The following is a 25,175-nucleotide window of genomic DNA, read 5'->3' on the forward strand; positions in this document are numbered from 1 at the left end:
GCTCCGTTCCTCTGCAACAAATTCAGCTGGGATGTTGATATTGGTGTATAGACACAGGTTTTTGGGGTCAAGCTATCCATTGCAGCCATTAGTTTCAATGTAAGATGAGCCAATGCAGTGAAATCAGAGATGGCCGCCAAGATTGCCGCCAATACCTATAGGATCTTTGATACTCTGCAAAAAGCTATCCATTGCAGCCACCAGTTTCAAGGTAAAAATAGGCGAATTCAGGGAAATCCAAGATGGCCAATACCTGAAGGGCTTCGTTCCTCTGCAACCAATTCAGCTAGGAGGTTGATGTTACTGTCTAGACACATGTTTTTGGGGTCAAGCTATCCATTGCAGTCACCAGTTTCAATGTAAAGATAGGCCAATGCAGAGAAATCCACGATAATCCAATACCTGATGGCTACCTTCCTCTGCAACCAATTGAGCTAGGAGGTTGGTGTTGGTGTCTAGACATAGGTTTTTGGGGTCAAGCTATCCATTGCAGCCATCAGTTTCAATATGAGATAGGCCATTGCAGTGAAATCGAGGATGGCCGCCAATACCTTGTAGGGCTCCGTACCTCTGCAACCAATTCAGCTAGGTGGTTTATTTTGGTATCTAGACATAGATTTTTGGGGTCAAGCTATCCATTGCAGCCACAAGTTTCAATGTAAAGATAGGCGAATGCAGTGAAATCCAAAATGGCCAATACCTGAAGGGCTTCGTTCCTCTGCAACCAATTCAGCTAGGAGGTTGCTGTTACGGTCTAGACACAGGTTTTTGGGGTCAATCTATCCATTGCAGCCATTGGCTTCAATATAAAGATAGGGCAATGCAGTGAAATCCACGATGGCCAATACCTGAAGGGCTCTGTTCCTCTGCAACCAATTCAGCTGGGAGGTTGTCTAGACATAGGTCTAGCTATCTATTGCAGCCATCAATGTTACATCTTTTCATTGATGGCCAATGCAGTAAATTCTAAGATTGCCAATACCTGATGGGCTCCGTTCCTCTGCAACGAATTCAGCTGGGATGTTGATATTGGTGTATAGACACAGGTTTTTGGGGTCAAGCTATCCATTGCAGCCATCAGTTTCAATGTAAGATAGGCCAATGCAGTGAAATCCAAGATGGCCGCCAATACCTGTAGGGCTGCGTTCCTCTGCAACCAATTCAGCTAGGAGGTTGATGTTGGTGTCTAGACATAGGTTTTTGGGGTCAAGCTATCCATTGCAGCCATTAGTTTCAATGTAAGATGAGCCAATGCAGTGAAATCAGAGATGGCCGCCAAGATTGCCGCCAATACCTATAGGATCTTTGATACTCTGCAAAAAGCTATCCATTGCAGCCACCAGTTTCAAGGTAAAAATAGGCGAATTCAGGGAAATCCAAGATGGCCAATACCTGAAGGGCTTCGTTCCTCTGCAACCAATTCAGCTAGGAGGTTGATGTTACTGTCTAGACACATGTTTTTGGGGTCAAGCTATCCATTGCAGTCACCAGTTTCAATGTAAAGATAGGCCAATGCAGAGAAATCCACGATAATCCAATACCTGATGGCTACCTTCCTCTGCAACCAATTGAGCTAGGAGGTTGGTGTTGGTGTCTAGACATAGGTTTTTGGGGTCAAGCTATCCATTGCAGCCATCAGTTTCAATATGAGATAGGCCATTGCAGTGAAATCGAGGATGGCCGCCAATACCTGTAGGGCTCCGTACCTCTGCAACCAATTCAGCTAGGTGGTTGATGTCGGTGTCTAGAGATAGGTTTTTGGGGTCAAGCTATCCATTGCAGCCACCAGTTTCAATGTAAAAATAGGCGAATTCAGGGAAATCCAAGATGGCCAATACTTGAAGGGCTTCGTTCCTCTGCAACCAATTCAGCTAGGAGGTTGCTGTTACGGTCTAGACACAGGTTTTTGGGGTCAATCTATCCATTGCAGCCATTGGCTTCAATATAAAAGATGAGCCATTGCAGTAAAATCAGAGATGGCCGTAAAGATGACCGTCAATACCTATAAGGCTCCGTTCCTCTGCAACCAATTCAGCTAGGAGGTTTATTTTGGTATCTAAACATAGGTTTTGGGGTCAAGCTATCCATTGCAGCCACAAGTTTCAATGTAAAGATAGGCAAATGCAGTGAAATCCAAGATGGCCAATACCTGAAGGGCTTCGTTCGTCTGCAACCAATTCGGCTATGAGGTTGATGTTACTGTCTAGACACAGGTTTTTGGGGTCAAGCTATCCATTGCAGCCACAAGTTTCACTGTAAAGATAGGGCAATGCAGTGAAATCCACGATGGCCAATACCTGAAGGGCTCCGTTCCTCTGCAACAAATTCAGCTAGGAGGTTGATGTTGGTGTATAGACACAGGTTTTTGGGGTCAAGCTATCCATTGCAGCCACCAGTTCAATGTAAAGATAGGGCAATGCAGTGAAATCCACGATGGCCAATACCTGAAGGGCTCTGTTCCTCTGCAACCAATTCAGCTAGGAGGTTGATGTTACTGTCTAAACACAGGTTTTTGGGGAAAAGCTATCCATTGCAGCCACAAGTTTCAATATAAAGATAGGGCAATGCAGTGAAATCCACGGTGGCCAATACCTGAAGGGCTCTGTTCCTCTGCAACCAATTCAGCTGGGAGGTTGTCTAGACATAGGTCTAGCTATCTATTGCAGCCATCAATGTTACATCTTTTCATTGATGGCCAATGCAGTAAATTCTAAGATTGCCAATACCTGATGGGCTCCGTTCCTCTGCAACAAATTCAGCTGGGATGTTGATATTGGTGTATAGACACAGGTTTTTGGGGTCAAGCTATCCATTGCAGCCATTAGTTTCAATGTAAGATGAGCCAATGCAGTGAAATCAGAGATGGCCGCCAAGATTGCCGCCAATACCTATAGGATCTTTGATACTCTGCAAAAAGCTATCCATTGCAGCCACCAGTTTCAAGGTAAAAATAGGCGAATTCAGGGAAATCCAAGATGGCCAATACCTGAAGGGCTTCGTTCCTCTGCAACCAATTCAGCTAGGAGGTTGATGTTACTGTCTAGACACAGGTTTTTGGGGTCAAGCTATCCATTGCAGTCACCAGTTTCAATGTAAAGATAGGCCAATGCAGAGAAATCCACGATAATCCAATACCTGATGGCTACCTTCCTCTGCAACCAATTGAGCTAGGAGGTTGGTGTTGGTGTCTAGACATAGGTTTTTGGGGTCAAGCTATCCATTGCAGCCATCAGTTTCAATATGAGATAGGCCATTGCAGTGAAATCGAGGATGGCCGCCAATACCTGTAGGGCTCCGTACCTCTGCAACCAATTCAGCTAGGTGGTTGATGTTGGTGTCTAGAGATAGGTTTTTGGGGTCAAGCTATCCATTGCAGCCACCAGTTTCAATGTAAAAATAGGCGAATTCAGGGAAATCCAAGATGGCCAATACTTGAAGGGCTTCGTTCCTCTGCAACCAATTCAGCTAGGAGGTTGCTGTTACGGTCTAGACACAGGTTTTTGGGGTCAATCTATCCATTGCAGCCATTGGCTTCAATATAAAAGATGAGCCATTGCAGTAAAATCAGAGATGGCCGTAAAGATGACCGTCAATACCTATAAGGCTCCGTTCCTCTGCAACAAATTCAGCTAGGAGGTTGATGTTGGTGTATAGACACAGGTTTTTGGGGTCAAGCTATCCATTGCAGCCACCAGTTCAATGTAAAGATAGGGCAATGCAGTGAAATCCACGATGGCCAATACCTGAAGGGCTCTGTTCCTCTGCAACCAATTCAGCTAGGAGGTTGATGTTACTGTCTAAACACAGGTTTTTGGGGAAAAGCTATCCATTGCAGCCACAAGTTTCAATATAAAGATAGGGCAATGCAGTGAAATCCACGATGGCCAATACCTGAAGGGCTCTGTTCCTCTGCAACCAATTCAGCTGGGAGGTTGTCTAGACATAGGTCTAGCTATCTATTGTAGCCATCAATGTTACATCTTTTCATTGATGGCCAATGCAGTAAATTCTAAGATTGCCAATACCTGATGGGCTCCGTTCCTCTGCAACAAATTCAGCTGGGATGTTGATATTGGTGTATAGACACAGGTTTTTGGGGTCAAGCTATCCATTGCAGCCATTAGTTTCAATGTAAGATGAGCCAATGCAGTGAAATCAGAGATGGCCGCCAAGATTGCCGCCAATACCTATAGGATCTTTGATACTCTGCAAAAAGCTATCCATTGCAGCCACCAGTTTCAAGGTAAAAATAGGCGAATTCAGGGAAAACCAAGATGGCCAATACCTGAAGGGCTTCGTTCCTCTGCAACCAATTCAGCTAGGAGGTTGATGTTACTGTCTAGACACATGTTTTTGGGGTCAAGCTATCCATTGCAGTCACCAGTTTCAATGTAAAGATAGGCCAATGCAGAGAAATCCACGATAATCCAATACCTGATGGCTACCTTCCTCTGCAACCAATTGAGCTAGGAGGTTGGTGTTGGTGTCTAGACATAGGTTTTTGGGGTCAAGCTATCCATTGCAGCCATCAGTTTCAATATGAGATAGGCCATTGCAGTGAAATCGAGGATGGCCGCCAATACCTGTAGGGCTCCGTTCCTCTGCAACCAATTCAGCTAGGAGGTTGATGTTGGTGTCTAGACACATGTTTTTGGGGTCAAGCTATCCATTGCAGCCACCAGTTTCAATGTAAAAATAGGCGAATTCAGGGAAATCCAAGATGGCCAATACTTGAAGGGCTTCGTTCCTCTGCAACCAATTCAGCTAGGAGGTTGCTGTTACGGTCTAGACACAGGTTTTTGGGGTCAATCTATCCATTGCAGCCATTGGCTTCAATATAAAAGATGAGCCATTGCAGTAAAATCAGAGATGGCCGTAAAGATGACCGTCAATACCTATAAGGCTCCGTTCCTCTGCAACCAATTCAGCTAGGAGGTTGATGTTGGTGTATAGACACAGGTTTTTGGGGTCAAGCTATCCATTGCAGCCACCAGTTCAATGTAAAGATAGGGCAATGCAGTGAAATCCACGATGGCCAATACCTGAAGGGCTCCGTTCCTCTGCAACAAATTCAGCTAGGAGGTTGATGTTGGTGTATAGACACAGGTTTTTGGGGTCAAGCTATCCATTGCAGCCACCAGTTCAATGTAAAGATAGGGCAATGCAGTGAAATCCACGATGGCCAATACCTGAAGGGCTCTGTTCCTCTGCAACCAATTCAGCTAGGAGGTTGATGTTACTGTCTAAACACAGGTTTTTGGGGAAAAGCTATCCATTGCAGCCACAAGTTTCAATATAAAGATAGGGCAATGCAGTGAAATCCACGGTGGCCAATACCTGAAGGGCTCTGTTCCTCTGCAACCAATTCAGCTGGGAGGTTGTCTAGACATAGGTCTAGCTATCTATTGCAGCCATCAATGTTACATCTTTTCATTGATGGCCAATGCAGTAAATTGTAAGATTGCCAATACCTGATGGGCTCCGTTCCTCTGCAACAAATTCAGCTGGGATGTTGATATTGGTGTATAGACACAGGTTTTTGGGGTCAAGCTATCCATTGCAGCCATTAGTTTCAATGTAAGATGAGCCAATGCAGTGAAATCAGAGATGGCCGCCAAGATTGCCGCCAATACCTATAGGATCTTTGATACTCTGCAAAAAGCTATCCATTGCAGCCACCAGTTTCAAGGTAAAAATAGGCGAATTCAGGGAAATCCAAGATGGCCAATACCTGAAGGGCTTCGTTCCTCTGCAACCAATTCAGCTAGGAGGTTGATGTTACTGTCTAGACACATGTTTTTGGGGTCAAGCTATCCATTGCAGTCACCAGTTTCAATGTAAAGATAGGCCAATGCAGAGAAATCCACGATAATCCAATACCTGATGGCTACCTTCCTCTGCAACCAATTGAGCTAGGAGGTTGGTGTTGGTGTCTAGACATAGGTTTTTGGGGTCAAGCTATCCATTGCAGCCATCAGTTTCAATATGAGATAGGCCATTGCAGTGAAATCGAGGATGGCCGCCAATACCTTGTAGGGCTCCGTACCTCTGCAACCAATTCAGCTAGGTGGTTTATTTTGGTATCTAGACATAGATTTTTGGGGTCAAGCTATCCATTGCAGCCACAAGTTTCAATGTAAAGATAGGCGAATGCAGTGAAATCCAAAATGGCCAATACCTGAAGGGCTTCGTTCCTCTGCAACCAATTCAGCTAGGAGGTTGCTGTTACGGTCTAGACACAGGTTTTTGGGGTCAATCTATCCATTGCAGCCATTGGCTTCAATATAAAGATAGGGCAATGCAGTGAAATCCACGATGGCCAATACCTGAAGGGCTCTGTTCCTCTGCAACCAATTCAGCTGGGAGGTTGTCTAGACATAGGTCTAGCTATCTATTGCAGCCATCAATGTTACATCTTTTCATTGATGGCCAATGCAGTAAATTCTAAGATTGCCAATACCTGATGGGCTCCGTTCCTCTGCAACGAATTCAGCTGGGATGTTGATATTGGTGTATAGACACAGGTTTTTGGGGTCAAGCTATCCATTGCAGCCATCAGTTTCAATGTAAGATAGGCCAATGCAGTGAAATCAAAGATGGCCGCCAATACCTGTAGGGCTGCGTTCCTCTGCAACCAATTCAGCTAGGAGGTTGATGTTGGTGTCTAGACATAGGTTTTTGGGGTCAAGCTATCCATTGCAGCCATTAGTTTCAATGTAAGATGAGCCAATGCAGTGAAATCAGAGATGGCCGCCAAGATTGCCGCCAATACCTATAGGATCTTTGATACTCTGCAAAAAGCTATCCATTGCAGCCACCAGTTTCAAGGTAAAAATAGGCGAATTCAGGGAAATCCAAGATGGCCAATACCTGAAGGGCTTCGTTCCTCTGCAACCAATTCAGCTAGGAGGTTGATGTTACTGTCTAGACACAGGTTTTTGGGGTCAAGCTATCCATTGCAGTCACCAGTTTCAATGTAAAGATAGGCCAATGCAGAGAAATCCACGATAATCCAATACCTGATGGCTACCTTCCTCTGCAACCAATTGAGCTAGGAGGTTGGTGTTGGTGTCTAGACATAGGTTTTTGGGGTCAAGCTATCCATTGCAGCCATCAGTTTCAATATGAGATAGGCCATTGCAGTGAAATCGAGGATGGCCGCCAATACCTGTAGGGCTCCGTACCTCTGCAACCAATTCAGCTAGGTGGTTGATGTTGGTGTCTAGAGATAGGTTTTTGGGGTCAAGCTATCCATTGCAGCCACCAGTTTCAATGTAAAAATAGGCGAATTCAGGGAAATCCAAGATGGCCAATACTTGAAGGGCTTCGTTCCTCTGCAACCAATTCAGCTAGGAGGTTGCTGTTACGGTCTAGACACAGGTTTTTGGGGTCAATCTATCCATTGCAGCCATTGGCTTCAATATAAAAGATGAGCCATTGCAGTAAAATCAGAGATGGCCGTAAAGATGACCGTCAATACCTATAAGGCTCCGTTCCTCTGCAACCAATTCAGCTAGGAGGTTTATTTTGGTATCTAAACATAGGTTTTGGGGTCAAGCTATCCATTGCAGTAAATTCTAAGATTGCCAATACCTGATGGGCTCCGTTCCTCTGCAACAAATTCAGCTGGGATGTTGATATTGGTGTATAGACACAGGTTTTTGGGGTCAAGCTATCCATTGCAGCCATTAGTTTCAATGTAAGATGAGCCAATGCAGTGAAATCAGAGATGGCCGCCAAGATTGCCGCCAATACCTATAGGATCTTTGATACTCTGCAAAAAGCTATCCATTGCAGCCACCAGTTTCAAGGTAAAAATAGGCGAATTCAGGGAAATCCAAGATGGCCAATACCTGAAGGGCTTCGTTCCTCTGCAACCAATTCAGCTAGGAGGTTGATGTTACTGTCTAGACACATGTTTTTGGGGTCAAGCTATCCATTGCAGTCACCAGTTTCAATGTAAAGATAGGCCAATGCAGAGAAATCCACGATAATCCAATACCTGATGGCTACCTTCCTCTGCAACCAATTGAGCTAGGAGGTTGGTGTTGGTGTCTAGACATAGGTTTTTGGGGTCAAGCTATCCATTGCAGCCATCAGTTTCAATATGAGATAGGCCATTGCAGTGAAATCGAGGATGGCCGCCAATACCTTGTAGGGCTCCGTACCTCTGCAACCAATTCAGCTAGGTGGTTTATTTTGGTATCTAGACATAGATTTTTGGGGTCAAGCTATCCATTGCAGCCACAAGTTTCAATGTAAAGATAGGCGAATGCAGTGAAATCCAAAATGGCCAATACCTGAAGGGCTTCGTTCCTCTGCAACCAATTCAGCTAGGAGGTTGCTGTTACGGTCTAGACACAGGTTTTTGGGGTCAATCTATCCATTGCAGCCATTGGCTTCAATATAAAGATAGGGCAATGCAGTGAAATCCACGATGGCCAATACCTGAAGGGCTCTGTTCCTCTGCAACCAATTCAGCTGGGAGGTTGTCTAGACATAGGTCTAGCTATCTATTGCAGCCATCAATGTTACATCTTTTCATTGATGGCCAATGCAGTAAATTCTAAGATTGCCAATACCTGATGGGCTCCGTTCCTCTGCAACGAATTCAGCTGGGATGTTGATATTGGTGTATAGACACAGGTTTTTGGGGTCAAGCTATCCATTGCAGCCATCAGTTTCAATGTAAGATAGGCCAATGCAGTGAAATCCAAGATGGCCGCCAATACCTGTAGGGCTGCGTTCCTCTGCAACCAATTCAGCTAGGAGGTTGATGTTGGTGTCTAGACATAGGTTTTTGGGGTCAAGCTATCCATTGCAGCCATTAGTTTCAATGTAAGATGAGCCAATGCAGTGAAATCAGAGATGGCCGCCAAGATTGCCGCCAATACCTATAGGATCTTTGATACTCTGCAAAAAGCTATCCATTGCAGCCACCAGTTTCAAGGTAAAAATAGGCGAATTCAGGGAAATCCAAGATGGCCAATACCTGAAGGGCTTCGTTCCTCTGCAACCAATTCAGCTAGGAGGTTGATGTTACTGTCTAGACACATGTTTTTGGGGTCAAGCTATCCATTGCAGTCACCAGTTTCAATGTAAAGATAGGCCAATGCAGAGAAATCCACGATAATCCAATACCTGATGGCTACCTTCCTCTGCAACCAATTGAGCTAGGAGGTTGGTGTTGGTGTCTAGACATAGGTTTTTGGGGTCAAGCTATCCATTGCAGCCATCAGTTTCAATATGAGATAGGCCATTGCAGTGAAATCGAGGATGGCCGCCAATACCTGTAGGGCTCCGTACCTCTGCAACCAATTCAGCTAGGTGGTTGATGTCGGTGTCTAGAGATAGGTTTTTGGGGTCAAGCTATCCATTGCAGCCACCAGTTTCAATGTAAAAATAGGCGAATTCAGGGAAATCCAAGATGGCCAATACTTGAAGGGCTTCGTTCCTCTGCAACCAATTCAGCTAGGAGGTTGCTGTTACGGTCTAGACACAGGTTTTTGGGGTCAATCTATCCATTGCAGCCATTGGCTTCAATATAAAAGATGAGCCATTGCAGTAAAATCAGAGATGGCCGTAAAGATGACCGTCAATACCTATAAGGCTCCGTTCCTCTGCAACCAATTCAGCTAGGAGGTTTATTTTGGTATCTAAACATAGGTTTTGGGGTCAAGCTATCCATTGCAGCCACAAGTTTCAATGTAAAGATAGGCAAATGCAGTGAAATCCAAGATGGCCAATACCTGAAGGGCTTCGTTCGTCTGCAACCAATTCGGCTATGAGGTTGATGTTACTGTCTAGACACAGGTTTTTGGGGTCAAGCTATCCATTGCAGCCACAAGTTTCAATGTAAAGATAGGGCAATGCAGTGAAATCCACGATGGCCAATACCTGAAGGGCTCCGTTCCTCTGCAACAAATTCAGCTAGGAGGTTGATGTTGGTGTATAGACACAGGTTTTTGGGGTCAAGCTATCCATTGCAGCCACCAGTTCAATGTAAAGATAGGGCAATGCAGTGAAATCCACGATGGCCAATACCTGAAGGGCTCTGTTCCTCTGCAACCAATTCAGCTAGGAGGTTGATGTTACTGTCTAAACACAGGTTTTTGGGGAAAAGCTATCCATTGCAGCCACAAGTTTCAATATAAAGATAGGGCAATGCAGTGAAATCCACGGTGGCCAATACCTGAAGGGCTCTGTTCCTCTGCAACCAATTCAGCTGGGAGGTTGTCTAGACATAGGTCTAGCTATCTATTGCAGCCATCAATGTTACATCTTTTCATTGATGGCCAATGCAGTAAATTCTAAGATTGCCAATACCTGATGGGCTCCGTTCCTCTGCAACAAATTCAGCTGGGATGTTGATATTGGTGTATAGACACAGGTTTTTGGGGTCAAGCTATCCATTGCAGCCATTAGTTTCAATGTAAGATGAGCCAATGCAGTGAAATCAGAGATGGCCGCCAAGATTGCCGCCAATACCTATAGGATCTTTGATACTCTGCAAAAAGCTATCCATTGCAGCCACCAGTTTCAAGGTAAAAATAGGCGAATTCAGGGAAATCCAAGATGGCCAATACCTGAAGGGCTTCGTTCCTCTGCAACCAATTCAGCTAGGAGGTTGATGTTACTGTCTAGACACATGTTTTTGGGGTCAAGCTATCCATTGCAGTCACCAGTTTCAATGTAAAGATAGGCCAATGCAGAGAAATCCACGATAATCCAATACCTGATGGCTACCTTCCTCTGCAACCAATTGAGCTAGGAGGTTGGTGTTGGTGTCTAGACATAGGTTTTTGGGGTCAAGCTATCCATTGCAGCCATCAGTTTCAATATGAGATAGGCCATTGCAGTGAAATCGAGGATGGCCGCCAATACCTGTAGGGCTCCGTACCTCTGCAACCAATTCAGCTAGGTGGTTGATGTTGGTGTCTAGAGATAGGTTTTTGGGGTCAAGCTATCCATTGCAGCCACCAGTTTCAATGTAAAAATAGGCGAATTCAGGGAAATCCAAGATGGCCAATACTTGAAGGGCTTCGTTCCTCTGCAACCAATTCAGCTAGGAGGTTGCTGTTACGGTCTAGACACAGGTTTTTGGGGTCAATCTATCCATTGCAGCCATTGGCTTCAATATAAAAGATGAGCCATTGCAGTAAAATCAGAGATGGCCGTAAAGATGACCGTCAATACCTATAAGGCTCCGTTCCTCTGCAACAAATTCAGCTAGGAGGTTGATGTTGGTGTATAGACACAGGTTTTTGGGGTCAAGCTATCCATTGCAGCCACCAGTTCAATGTAAAGATAGGGCAATGCAGTGAAATCCACGATGGCCAATACCTGAAGGGCTCTGTTCCTCTGCAACCAATTCAGCTAGGAGGTTGATGTTACTGTCTAAACACAGGTTTTTGGGGAAAAGCTATCCATTGCAGCCACAAGTTTCAATATAAAGATAGGGCAATGCAGTGAAATCCACGATGGCCAATACCTGAAGGGCTCTGTTCCTCTGCAACCAATTCAGCTGGGAGGTTGTCTAGACATAGGTCTAGCTATCTATTGTAGCCATCAATGTTACATCTTTTCATTGATGGCCAATGCAGTAAATTCTAAGATTGCCAATACCTGATGGGCTCCGTTCCTCTGCAACAAATTCAGCTGGGATGTTGATATTGGTGTATAGACACAGGTTTTTGGGGTCAAGCTATCCATTGCAGCCATTAGTTTCAATGTAAGATGAGCCAATGCAGTGAAATCAGAGATGGCCGCCAAGATTGCCGCCAATACCTATAGGATCTTTGATACTCTGCAAAAAGCTATCCATTGCAGCCACCAGTTTCAAGGTAAAAATAGGCGAATTCAGGGAAAACCAAGATGGCCAATACCTGAAGGGCTTCGTTCCTCTGCAACCAATTCAGCTAGGAGGTTGATGTTACTGTCTAGACACATGTTTTTGGGGTCAAGCTATCCATTGCAGTCACCAGTTTCAATGTAAAGATAGGCCAATGCAGAGAAATCCACGATAATCCAATACCTGATGGCTACCTTCCTCTGCAACCAATTGAGCTAGGAGGTTGGTGTTGGTGTCTAGACATAGGTTTTTGGGGTCAAGCTATCCATTGCAGCCATCAGTTTCAATATGAGATAGGCCATTGCAGTGAAATCGAGGATGGCCGCCAATACCTGTAGGGCTCCGTACCTCTGCAACCAATTCAGCTAGGTGGTTGATGTTGGTGTCTAGAGATAGGTTTTTGGGGTCAAGCTATCCATTGCAGCCACCAGTTTCAATGTAAAAATAGGCGAATTCAGGGAAATCCAAGATGGCCAATACTTGAAGGGCTTCGTTCCTCTGCAACCAATTCAGCTAGGAGGTTGCTGTTACGGTCTAGACACAGGTTTTTGGGGTCAATCTATCCATTGCAGCCATTGGCTTCAATATAAAAGATGAGCCATTGCAGTAAAATCAGAGATGGCCGTAAAGATGACCGTCAATACCTATAAGGCTCCGTTCCTCTGCAACCAATTCAGCTAGGAGGTTGATGTTGGTGTATAGACACAGGTTTTTGGGGTCAAGCTATCCATTGCAGCCACCAGTTCAATGTAAAGATAGGGCAATGCAGTGAAATCCACGATGGCCAATACCTGAAGGGCTCCGTTCCTCTGCAACAAATTCAGCTAGGAGGTTGATGTTGGTGTATAGACACAGGTTTTTGGGGTCAAGCTATCCATTGCAGCCACCAGTTCAATGTAAAGATAGGGCAATGCAGTGAAATCCACGATGGCCAATACCTGAAGGGCTCTGTTCCTCTGCAACCAATTCAGCTAGGAGGTTGATGTTACTGTCTAAACACAGGTTTTTGGGGAAAAGCTATCCATTGCAGCCACAAGTTTCAATATAAAGATAGGGCAATGCAGTGAAATCCACGGTGGCCAATACCTGAAGGGCTCTGTTCCTCTGCAACCAATTCAGCTGGGAGGTTGTCTAGACATAGGTCTAGCTATCTATTGCAGCCATCAATGTTACATCTTTTCATTGATGGCCAATGCAGTAAATTGTAAGATTGCCAATACCTGATGGGCTCCGTTCCTCTGCAACAAATTCAGCTGGGATGTTGATATTGGTGTATAGACACAGGTTTTTGGGGTCAAGCTATCCATTGCAGCCATTAGTTTCAATGTAAGATGAGCCAATGCAGTGAAATCAGAGATGGCCGCCAAGATTGCCGCCAATACCTATAGGATCTTTGATACTCTGCAAAAAGCTATCCATTGCAGCCACCAGTTTCAAGGTAAAAATAGGCGAATTCAGGGAAATCCAAGATGGCCAATACCTGAAGGGCTTCGTTCCTCTGCAACCAATTCAGCTAGGAGGTTGATGTTACTGTCTAGACACATGTTTTTGGGGTCAAGCTATCCATTGCAGTCACCAGTTTCAATGTAAAGATAGGCCAATGCAGAGAAATCCACGATAATCCAATACCTGATGGCTACCTTCCTCTGCAACCAATTGAGCTAGGAGGTTGGTGTTGGTGTCTAGACATAGGTTTTTGGGGTCAAGCTATCCATTGCAGCCATCAGTTTCAATATGAGATAGGCCATTGCAGTGAAATCGAGGATGGCCGCCAATACCTTGTAGGGCTCCGTACCTCTGCAACCAATTCAGCTAGGTGGTTTATTTTGGTATCTAGACATAGATTTTTGGGGTCAAGCTATCCATTGCAGCCACAAGTTTCAATGTAAAGATAGGCGAATGCAGTGAAATCCAAAATGGCCAATACCTGAAGGGCTTCGTTCCTCTGCAACCAATTCAGCTAGGAGGTTGCTGTTACGGTCTAGACACAGGTTTTTGGGGTCAAGCTATCCATTGCAGCCATTGGTTTCAATATAAAGATGAGCCAATGCAGTGAAATCCACGATGGCCAATACCTGAAGGGCTCTGTTCCTCTGCAACCAATTCAGCTGGGAGGTTGTCTAGACATAGGTCTAGCTATCTATTGCAGCCATCAATGTTACATCTTTTCATTGATGGCCAATGCAGTAAATTCTAAGATTGCCAATACCTGATGGGCTCCGTTCCTCTGCAACGAATTCAGCTGGGATGTTGATATTGGTGTATAGACACAGGTTTTTGGGGTCAAGCTATCCATTGCAGCCATCAGTTTCAATGTAAGATAGGCCAATGCAGTGAAATCAAAGATGGCCGCCAATACCTGTAGGGCTGCGTTCCTCTGCAACCAATTCAGCTAGGAGGTTGATGTTGGTGTCTAGACATAGGTTTTTGGGGTCAAGCTATCCATTGCAGCCATTAGTTTCAATGTAAGATGAGCCAATGCAGTGAAATCAGAGATGGCCGCCAAGATTGCCGCCAATACCTATAGGATCTTTGATACTCTGCAAAAAGCTATCCATTGCAGCCACCAGTTTCAAGGTAAAAATAGGCGAATTCAGGGAAATCCAAGATGGCCAATACCTGAAGGGCTTCGTTCCTCTGCAACCAATTCAGCTAGGAGGTTGATGTTACTGTCTAGACACATGTTTTTGGGGTCAAGCTATCCATTGCAGTCACCAGTTTCAATGTAAAGATAGGCCAATGCAGAGAAATCCACGATAATCCAATACCTGATGGCTACCTTCCTCTGCAACCAATTGAGCTAGGAGGTTGGTGTTGGTGTCTAGACATAGGTTTTTGGGGTCAAGCTATCCATTGCAGCCATCAGTTTCAATATGAGATAGGCCATTGCAGTGAAATCGAGGATGGCCGCCAATACCTGTAGGGCTCCGTACCTCTGCAACCAATTCAGCTAGGTGGTTGATGTTGGTGTCTAGAGATAGGTTTTTGGGGTCAAGCTATCCATTGCAGCCACCAGTTTCAATGTAAAAATAGGCGAATTCAGGGAAATCCAAGATGGCCAATACTTGAAGGGCTTCGTTCCTCTGCAACCAATTCAGCTAGGAGGTTGCTGTTACGGTCTAGACACAGGTTTTTGGGGTCAATCTATCCATTGCAGCCATTGGCTTCAATATAAAAGATGAGCCATTGCAGTGAAATCAGAGATGGCCGTAAAGATGACCGTCAATACCTATAAGGCTCCGTTCCTCTGCAACCAATTCAGCTAGGAGGTTTATTTTGGTATCTAAACATAGGTTTTGGGGTCAAGCTATCCATTGCAGCCACAAGTTTCAATGTAAAGATAGGCAAATGCAGTGAAATCCAAGATGGCCAATACCTGAAGGGCTTCGTTCGTCTGCAACCAATTCGGCTATGAGGTTGATGTTACTGTCTAGACACAGGTTTTTGGGGTCAAGCTATCCATTGCAGCCATTAGTTTCAATGTAAGATGAGCCAATGCAGTGAAATCAGAGATGGCCGCCAAGATTGCCGCCAATACCTATAGGATCTTTGATACTCTGCAAAAAGCTATCCATTGCAGCCACCAGTTTCAAGGTAAAAATAGGCGAATTCAGGGAAATCCAAGATGGCCAATACCTGAAGGGCTTCGTTCCTCTGCAACCAATTCAGCTAGGAGGTTGATGTTACTGTCTAGACACATGTTTTTGGGGTCAAGCTATCCATTGCAGTCACCAGTTTCAATGTAAAGATAGGCCAATGCAGAGAAATCCACGATAATCCAATACCTGATGGCTACCTTCCTCTGCAACCAATTGAGCTAGGAGGTTGGTGTTGGTGTCTAGACATAGGTTTTTGGGGTCAAGCTATCCATTGCAGCCATCAGTTTCAATATGAAATAGGCCATTGCAGTGAAATCGAGGATGGCCGCCAATACCTGTAGGGCTCCGTACCTCTGCAACCAATTCAGCTAGGTGGTTGATGTTGGTGTCTAGAGATAGGTTTTCGGGGTCAAGCTATCCATTGCAGCCACCAGTTTCAATGTAAAAATAGGCGAATTCAGGGAAATCCAAGATGGCCAATACTTGAAGGGCTTCGTTCCTCTGCAACCAATTCAGCTAGGAGGTTGCTGTTACGGTCTAGACACAGGTTTTTGGGGTCAATCTATCCATTGCAGCCATTGGCTTCAATATAAAAGATGAGCCATTGCAGTAAAATCAGAGATGGCCGTAAAGATGACCGTCAATACCTATAAGGCTCCGTTCCTCTGCAACCAATTCAGCTAGGAGGTTTATTTTGGTATCTAAACATAGGTTTTGGGGTCAAGCTATCCATTGCAGCCACAAGTTTCAATGTAAAGATAGGCAAATGCAGTGAAATCCAAGATGGCCAATACCTGAAGGGCTTCGTTCGTCTGCAACCAATTCGGCTATGAGGTTGATGTTACTGTCTAGACACAGGTTTTTGGGGTCAAGCTATCCATTGCAGCCACAAGTTTCACTGTAAAGATAGGGCAATGCAGTGAAATCCACGATGGCCAATACCTGAAGGGCTCCGTTCCTCTGCAACAAATTCAGCTAGGAGGTTGATGTTGGTGTATAGACACAGGTTTTTGGGGTCAAGCTATCCATTGCAGCCACCAGTTCAATGTAAAGATAGGGCAATGCAGTGAAATCCACGATGGCCAATACCTGAAGGGCTCTGTTCCTCTGCAACCAATTCAGCTAGGAGGTTGATGTTACTGTCTAAACACAGGTTTTTGGGGAAAAGCTATCCATTGCAGCCACAAGTTTCAATATAAAGATAGGGCAATGCAGTGAAATCCACGATGGCCAATACCTGAAGGGCTCTGTTCCTCTGCAACCAATTCAGCTGGGAGGTTGTCTAGACATAGGTCTAGCTATCTATTGCAGCCATCAATGTTACATCTTTTCATTGATGGCCAATGCAGTAAATTCTAAGATTGCCAATACCTGATGGGCTCCGTTCCTCTGCAACAAATTCAGCTGGGATGTTGATATTGGTGTATAGACACAGGTTTTTGGGGTCAAGCTATCCATTGCAGCCATTAGTTTCAATGTAAGATGAGCCAATGCAGTGAAATCAGAGATGGCCGCCAAGATTGCCGCCAATACCTATAGGATCTTTGATACTCTGCAAAAAGCTATCCATTGCAGCCACCAGTTTCAAGGTAAAAATAGGCGAATTCAGGGAAATCCAAGATGGCCAATACCTGAAGGGCTTCGTTCCTCTGCAACAAATTCAGCTAGGAGGTTGATGTTACTGTCTAGACACATGTTTTTGGGGTCAAGCTATCCATTGCAGTCACCAGTTTCAATGTAAAGATAGGCCAATGCAGAGAAATCCACGATAATCCAATACCTGATGGCTACCTTCCTCTGCAACCAATTCAGCTAGGAGGTTGATGTTACTGTCTAGACACATGTTTTTGGGGTCAAGCTATCCATTGCAGTCACCAGTTTCAATGTAAAGATAGGCCAATGCAGAGAAATCCACGATAATCCAATACCTGATGGCTACCTTCCTCTGCAACCAATTGAGCTAGGAGGTTGGTGTTGGTGTCTAGACATAGGTTTTTGGGGTCAAGCTATCCATTGCAGCCATCAGTTTCAATATGAGATAGGCCATTGCAGTGAAATCGAGGATGGCCGCCAATACCTTGTAGGGCTCCGTACCTCTGCAACCAATTCAGCTAGGTGGTTTATTTTGGTATCTAGACATAGATTTTTGGGGTCAAGCTATCCATTGCAGCCACAAGTTTCAATGTAAAGATAGGCGAATGCAGTGAAATCCAAAATGGCCAATACCTGAAGGGCTTCGTTCCTCTGCAACCAATTCAGCTAGGAGGTTGCTGTTACGGTCTAGACACAGGTTTTTGGGGTCAATCTATCCATTGCAGCCATTGGCTTCAATATAAAGATAGGGCAATGCAGTGAAATCCACGATGGCCAATACCTGAAGGGCTCTGTTCCTCTGCAACCAATTCAGCTGGGAGGTTGTCTAGACATAGGTCTAGCTATCTATTGCAGCCATCAATGTTACATCTTTTCATTGATGGCCAATGCAGTAAATTCTAAGATTGCCAATACCTGATGGGCTCCGTTCCTCTGCAACGAATTCAGCTGGGATGTTGATATTGGTGTATAGACACAGGTTTTTGGGGTCAAGCTATCCATTGCAGCCATCAGTTTCAATGTAAGATAGGCCAATGCAGTGAAATCAAAGATGGCCGCCAATACCTGTAGGGCTGCGTTCCTCTGCAACCAATTCAGCTAGGAGGTTGATGTTGGTGTCTAGACATAGGTTTTTGGGGTCAAGCTATCCATTGCAGCCATTAGTTTCAATGTAAGATGAGCCAATGCAGTGAAATCAGAGATGGCCGCCAAGATTGCCGCCAATACCTATAGGATCTTTGATACTCTGCAAAAAGCTATCCATTGCAGCCACCAGTTTCAAGGTAAAAATAGGCGAATTCAGGGAAATCCAAGATGGCCAATACCTGAAGGGCTTCGTTCCTCTGCAACCAATTCAGCTAGGAGGTTGATGTTACTGTCTAGACACATGTTTTTGGGGTCAAGCTATCCATTGCAGTCACCAGTTTCAATGTAAAGATAGGCCAATGCAGAGAAATCCACGATAATCCAATACCTGATGGCTACCTTCCTCTGCAACCAATTGAGCTAGGAGGTTGGTGTTGGTGTCTAGACATAGGTTTTTGGGGTCAAGCTATCCATTGCAGCCATCAGTTTCAATATGAGATAGGCCATTGCAGTGAAATCGAGGATGGCCGCCAATACCTGTAGGGCTCCGTACCTCTGCAACCAATTCAGCTAGGTGGTTGATGTTGGTGTCTAGAGATAGGTTTTTGGGGTCAAGCTATCCATTGCAGCCACCAGTTTCAATGTAAAAATAGGCGAATTCAGGGAAATCCAAGATGGCCAATACTTGAAGGGCTTCGTTCCTCTGCAACCAATTCAGCTAGGAGGTTGCTGTTACGGTCTAGACACAGGTTTTTGGGGTCAATCTATCCATTGCAGCCATTGGCTTCAATATAAAAGATGAGCCATTGCAGTAAAATCAGAGATGGCCGTAAAGATGACCGTCAATACCTATAAGGCTCCGTTCCTCTGCAACCAATTCAGCTAGGAGGTTTATTTTGGTATCTAAACATAGGTTTTGGGGTCAAGCTATCCATTGCAGCCACAAGTTTCAATGTAAAGATAGGCAAATGCAGTGAAATCCAAGATGGCCAATACCTGAAGGGCTTCGTTCGTCTGCAACCAATTCGGCTATGAGGTTGATGTTACTGTCTAGACACAGGTTTTTGGGGTCAAGCTATCCATTGCAGCCATTAGTTTCAATGTAAGATGAGCGAATGCAGTGAAATCAGAGATGGCCGCCAAGATTGCCGCCAATACCTATAGGATCTTTGATACTCTGCAAAAAGCTATCCATTGCAGCCACCAGTTTCAAGGTAAAAATAGGCGAATTCAGGGAAATCCAAGATGGCCAATACCTGAAGGGCTTCGTTCCTCTGCAACCAATTCAGCTAGGAGGTTGATGTTACTGTCTAGACACATGTTTTTGGGGTCAAGCTATCCATTGCAGTCACCAGTTTCAATGTAAAGATAGGCCAATGCAGAGAAATCCACGATAATCCAATACCTGATGGCTACCTTCCTCTGCAACCAATTGAGCTAGGAGGTTGGTGTTGGTGTCTAGACATAGGTTTTTGGGGTCAAGCTATCCATTGCAGCCATCAGTTTCAATATGAAATAGGCCATTGCAGTGAAATCGAGGATGGCCGCCAATACCTGTAGGGCTCCGTACCTCTGCAACCAATTCAGCTAGGTGGTTGATGTTGGTGTCTAGAGATAGGTTTTCGGGGTCAAGCTATCCATTGCAGCCACCAGTTTCAATGTAAAAATAGGCGAATTCAGGGAAATCCAAGATGGCCAATACTTGAAGGGCTTCGTTCCTCTGCAACCAATTCAGCTAGGAGGTTGCTGTTACGGTCTAGACACAGGTTTTTGGGGTCAATCTATCCATTGCAGCCATTGGCTTCAATATAAAAGATGAGCCATTGCAGTAAAATCAGAGATGGCCGTAAAGATGACCGTCAATACCTATAAGGCTCCGTTCCTCTGCAACCAATTCAGCTAGGAGGTTTATTTTGGTATCTAAACATAGGTTTTGGGGTCAAGCTATCCATTGCAGCCACAAGTTTCAATGTAAAGATAGGCAAATGCAGTGAAATCCAAGATGGCCAATACCTGAAGGGCTTCGTTCGTCTGCAACCAATTCGGCTATGAGGTTGATGTTACTGTCTAGACACAGGTTTTTGGGGTCAAGCTATCCATTGCAGCCACAAGTTTCACTGTAAAGATAGGGCAATGCAGTGAAATCCACGATGGCCAATACCTGAAGGGCTCCGTTCCTCTGCAACAAATTCAGCTAGGAGGTTGATGTTGGTGTATAGACACAGGTTTTTGGGGTCAAGCTATCCATTGCAGCCACCAGTTCAATATAAAGATAGGGCAATGCAGTGAAATCCACGATGGCCAATACCTGAAGGGCTCTGTTCCTCTGCAACCAATTCAGCTAGGAGGTTGATGTTACTGTCTAAACACAGGTTTTTGGGGAAAAGCTATCCATTGCAGCCACAAGTTTCAATATAAAGATAGGGCAATGCAGTGAAATCCACGATGGCCAATACCTGAAGGGCTCTGTTCCTCTGCAACCAATTCAGCTGGGAGGTTGTCTAGACATAGGTCTAGCTATCTATTGCAGCCATCAATGTTACATCTTTTCATTGATGGCCAATGCAGTAAATTCTAAGATTGCCAATACCTGATGGGCTCCGTTCCTCTGCAACAAATTCAGCTGGGATGTTGATATTGGTGTATAGACACAGGTTTTTGGGGTCAAGCTATCCATTGCAGCCATTAGTTTCAATGTAAGATGAGCCAATGCAGTGAAATCAGAGATGGCCGCCAAGATTGCCGCCAATACCTATAGGATCTTTGATACTCTGCAAAAAGCTATCCATTGCAGCCACCAGTTTCAAGGTAAAAATAGGCGAATTCAGGGAAATCCAAGATGGCCAATACCTGAAGGGCTTCGTTCCTCTGCAACCAATTCAGCTAGGAGGTTGATGTTACTGTCTAGACACATGTTTTTGGGGTCAAGCTATCCATTGCAGTCACCAGTTTCAATGTAAAGATAGGCCAATGCAGAGAAATCCACGATAATCCAATACCTGATGGCTACCTTCCTCTGCAACCAATTCAGCTAGGAGGTTGATGTTACTGTCTAGACACATGTTTTTGGGGTCAAGCTATCCATTGCAGTCACCAGTTTCAATGTAAAGATAGGCCAATGCAGAGAAATCCACGATAATCCAATACCTGATGGCTACCTTCCTCTGCAACCAATTGAGCTAGGAGGTTGGTGTTGGTGTCTAGACATAGGTTTTTGGGGTCAAGCTATCCATTGCAGCCATCAGTTTCAATATGAGATAGGCCATTGCAGTGAAATCGAGGATGGCCGCCAATACCTTGTAGGGCTCCGTACCTCTGCAACCAATTCAGCTAGGTGGTTTATTTTGGTATCTAGACATAGATTTTTGGGGTCAAGCTATCCATTGCAGCCACAAGTTTCAATGTAAAGATAGGCGAATGCAGTGAAATCCAAAATGGCCAATACCTGAAGGGCTTCGTTCCTCTGCAACCAATTCAGCTAGGAGGTTGATGTTACTGTCTAGACACAGGTTTTTGGGGTCAATCTATCCATTGCAGCCATTGGCTTCAATATAAAAGATGAGCCATTGCAGTGAAATCAGAGATGGCCGCCAAGATGACCGTCAATACCTATAAGGCTCCGTTCCTCTGCAACCAATGCAGCTAGGAGGTTTATTTTGGTATCTAAACATAGGTTTTGGGGTCAAGCTATCCATTGCAGCCACAAGTTTCAATGTAAAGATAGACAAATGCAGTGAAATCCAAGATGGCCAATACCTGAAGGGCTTCGTTCGTCTGCAACCAATTCGGCTAGGAGGTTGATGTTACTGTCTAGACACATGTTTTTGGGGTCAAGCTATCCATTGCAGTCACCAGTTTCAATGTAAAGATAGGCCAATGCAGAGAAATCCACGATAATCCAATACCTGATGGCTACCTTCCTCTGCAACCAATTGAGCTAGGAGGTTGGTGTTGGTGTCTAGACATAGGTTTTTGGGGTCAAGCTATCCATTGCAGCCATCAGTTTCAATATGAGATAGGCCATTGCAGTGAAATCGAGGATGGCCGCCAATACCTGTAGGGCTCCGTACCTCTGCAACCAATTCAGCTAGGTGGTTGATGTTGGTGTCTAGAGATAGGTTTTTGGGGTCAAGCTATCCATTGCAGCCACCAGTTTCAATGTAAAAATAGGCGAATTCAGGGAAATCCAAGATGGCCAATACTTGAAGGGCTTCGTTCCTCTGCAACCAATTCAGCTAGGAGGTTGCTGTTACGGTCTAGACACAGGTTTTTGGGGTCAATCTATCCATTGCAGCCATTGGCTTCAATATAAAAGATGAGCCATTGCAGTAAAATCAGAGATGGCCGTAAAGATGACCGTCAATACCTATAAGGCTCCGTTCCTCTGCAACCAATTCAGCTAGGAGGTTTATTTTGGTATCTAAACATAGGTTTTGGGGTCAAGCTATCCATTGCAGCCACAAGTTTCAATGTAAAGATAGGCAAATGCAGTGAAATCCAAGATGGCCAATACCTGAAGGGCTTCGTTCGTCTGCAACCAATTCGGCTATGAGGTTGATGTTACTGTCTAGACACAGGTTTTTGGGGTCAAGCTATCCATTGCAGCCACAAGTTTCACTGTAAAGATAGGGCAATGCAGTGAAATCCACGATGGCCAATACCTGAAGGGCTCCGTTCCTCTGCAACAAATTCAGCTAGGAGGTTGATGTTGGTGTATAGACACAGGTTTTTGGGGTCAAGCTATCCATTGCAGCCACCAGTTCAATGTAAAGATAGGGCAATGCAGTGAAATCCACGATGGCCAATACCTGAAGGGCTCTGTTCCTCTGCAACCAATTCAGCTAGGAGGTTGATGTTACTGTCTAAACACAGGTTTTTGGGGAAAAGCTATCCATTGCAGCCACAAGTTTCAATATAAAGATAGGGCAATGCAGTGAAATCCACGATGGCCAATACCTGAAGGGCTCTGTTCCTCTGCAACCAATTCAGCTGGGAGGTTGTCTAGACATAGGTCTAGCTATCTATTGCAGCCATCAATGTTACATCTTTTCATTGATGGCCAATGCAGTAAATTCTAAGATTGCCAATACCTGATGGGCTCCGTTCCTCTGCAACAAATTCAGCTGGGATGTTGATATTGGTGTATAGACACAGGTTTTTGGGGTCAAGCTATCCATTGCAGCCATTAGTTTCAATGTAAGATGAGCCAATGCAGTGAAATCAGAGATGGCCGCCAAGATTGCCGCCAATACCTATAGGATCTTTGATACTCTGCAAAAAGCTATCCATTGCAGCCACCAGTTTCAAGGTAAAAATAGGCGAATTCAGGGAAATCCAAGATGGCCAATACCTGAAGGGCTTCGTTCCTCTGCAACCAATTCAGCTAGGAGGTTGATGTTACTGTCTAGACACATGTTTTTGGGGTCAAGCTATCCATTGCAGTCACCAGTTTCAATGTAAAGATAGGCCAATGCAGAGAAATCCACGATAATCCAATACCTGATCGCTACCTTCCTCTGCAACCAATTGAGCTAGGAGGTTGGTGTTGGTGTCTAGACATAGGTTTTTGGGGTCAAGCTATCCATTGCAGCCATCAGTTTCAATATGAGATAGGCCATTGCAGTGAAATCGAGGATGGCCGCCAATACCTGTAGGGCTCCGTACCTCTGCAACCAATTCAGCTAGGTGGTTGATGTTGGTGTCTAGAGATAGGTTTTTGGGGTCAAGCTATCCATTGCAGCCACCAGTTTCAATGTAAAAATAGGCGAATTCAGGGAAATCCAAGATGGCCAATACTTGAAGGGCTTCGTTCCTCTGCAACCAATTCAGCTAGGAGGTTGCTGTTACGGTCTAGACACAGGTTTTTGGGGTCAATCTATCCATTGCAGCCATTGGCTTCAATATAAAAGATGAGCCATTGCAATAAAATCAGAGATGGCCGTAAAGATGACCGTCAATACCTATAAGGCTCCGTTCCTCTGCAACCAATTCAGCTAGGAGGTTTATTTTGGTATCTAAACATAGGTTTTGGGGTCAAGCTATCCATTGCAGCCACAAGTTTCAATGTAAAGATAGGCAAATGCAGTGAAATCCAAGATGGCCAATACCTGAAGGGCTTCGTTCGTCTGCAACCAATTCGGCTATGAGGTTGATGTTACTGTCTAGACACAGGTTTTTGGGGTCAAGCTATCCATTGCAGCCACAAGTTTCACTGTAAAGATAGGGCAATGCAGTGAAATCCACGATGGCCAATACCTGAAGGGCTCCGTTCCTCTGCAACAAATTCAGCTAGGAGGTTGATGTTGGTGTATAGACACAGGTTTTTGGGGTCAAGCTATCCATTGCAGCCACCAGTTCAATGTAAAGATAGGGCAATGCAGTGAAATCCACGATGGCCAATACCTGAAGGGCTCTGTTCCTCTGCAACCAATTCAGCTGGGAGGTTGTCTAGACATAGGTCTAGCTATCTATTGCAGCCATCAATGTTACATCTTTTCATTGATGGCCAATGCAGTAAATTGTAAGATTGCCAATACCTGATGGGCTCCGTTCCTCTGCAACAAATTCAGCTGGGATGTTGATATCGGTGTATAGACACAGGTTTTTGGGGTCAAGCTATCCATTGCAGCCATTAGTTTCAATGTAAGATGAGCCAATGCAGTGAAATCAGAGATGGCCGCCAAGATTGCCGCCAATACCTATAGGATCTTTGATACTCTGCAAAAAGCTATCCATTGCAGCCACCAGTTTCAAGGTAAAAATAGGCGAATTCAGGGAAATCCAAGATGGCCAATACCTGAAGGGCTTCGTTCCTCTGCAACCAATTCAGCTAGGAGGTTGATGTTACTGTCTAGACACATGTTTTTGGGGTCAAGCTATCCATTGCAGTCACCAGTTTCAATGTAAAGATAGGCCAATGCAGAGAAATCCACGATAATCCAATACCTGATGGCTACCTTCCTCTGCAACCAATTGAGCTAGGAGGTTGGTGTTGGTGTCTAGACATAGGTTTTTGGGGTCAAGCTATCCATTGCAGCCATCAGTTT

The 25,175-nt window shown here is 44.8% G+C and overlaps 1 long non-coding RNA gene across 1 annotated transcript in view; it reads left to right on the forward strand.

Annotated features, from left to right (window-relative positions):
• LOC135494766 (uncharacterized) overlaps nucleotides 1-25,175 on the forward strand; it is a 156,056-nt gene that overhangs the window by 111,125 nt on the left and 19,756 nt on the right. The gene's annotated exons all lie outside the window — the stretch shown is intronic.

Source organism: Lineus longissimus, chromosome 10 (assembly GCF_910592395.1).
Source record: "Lineus longissimus chromosome 10, tnLinLong1.2, whole genome shotgun sequence".
NCBI lineage: Eukaryota > Metazoa > Nemertea > Pilidiophora > Heteronemertea > Lineidae > Lineus > Lineus longissimus.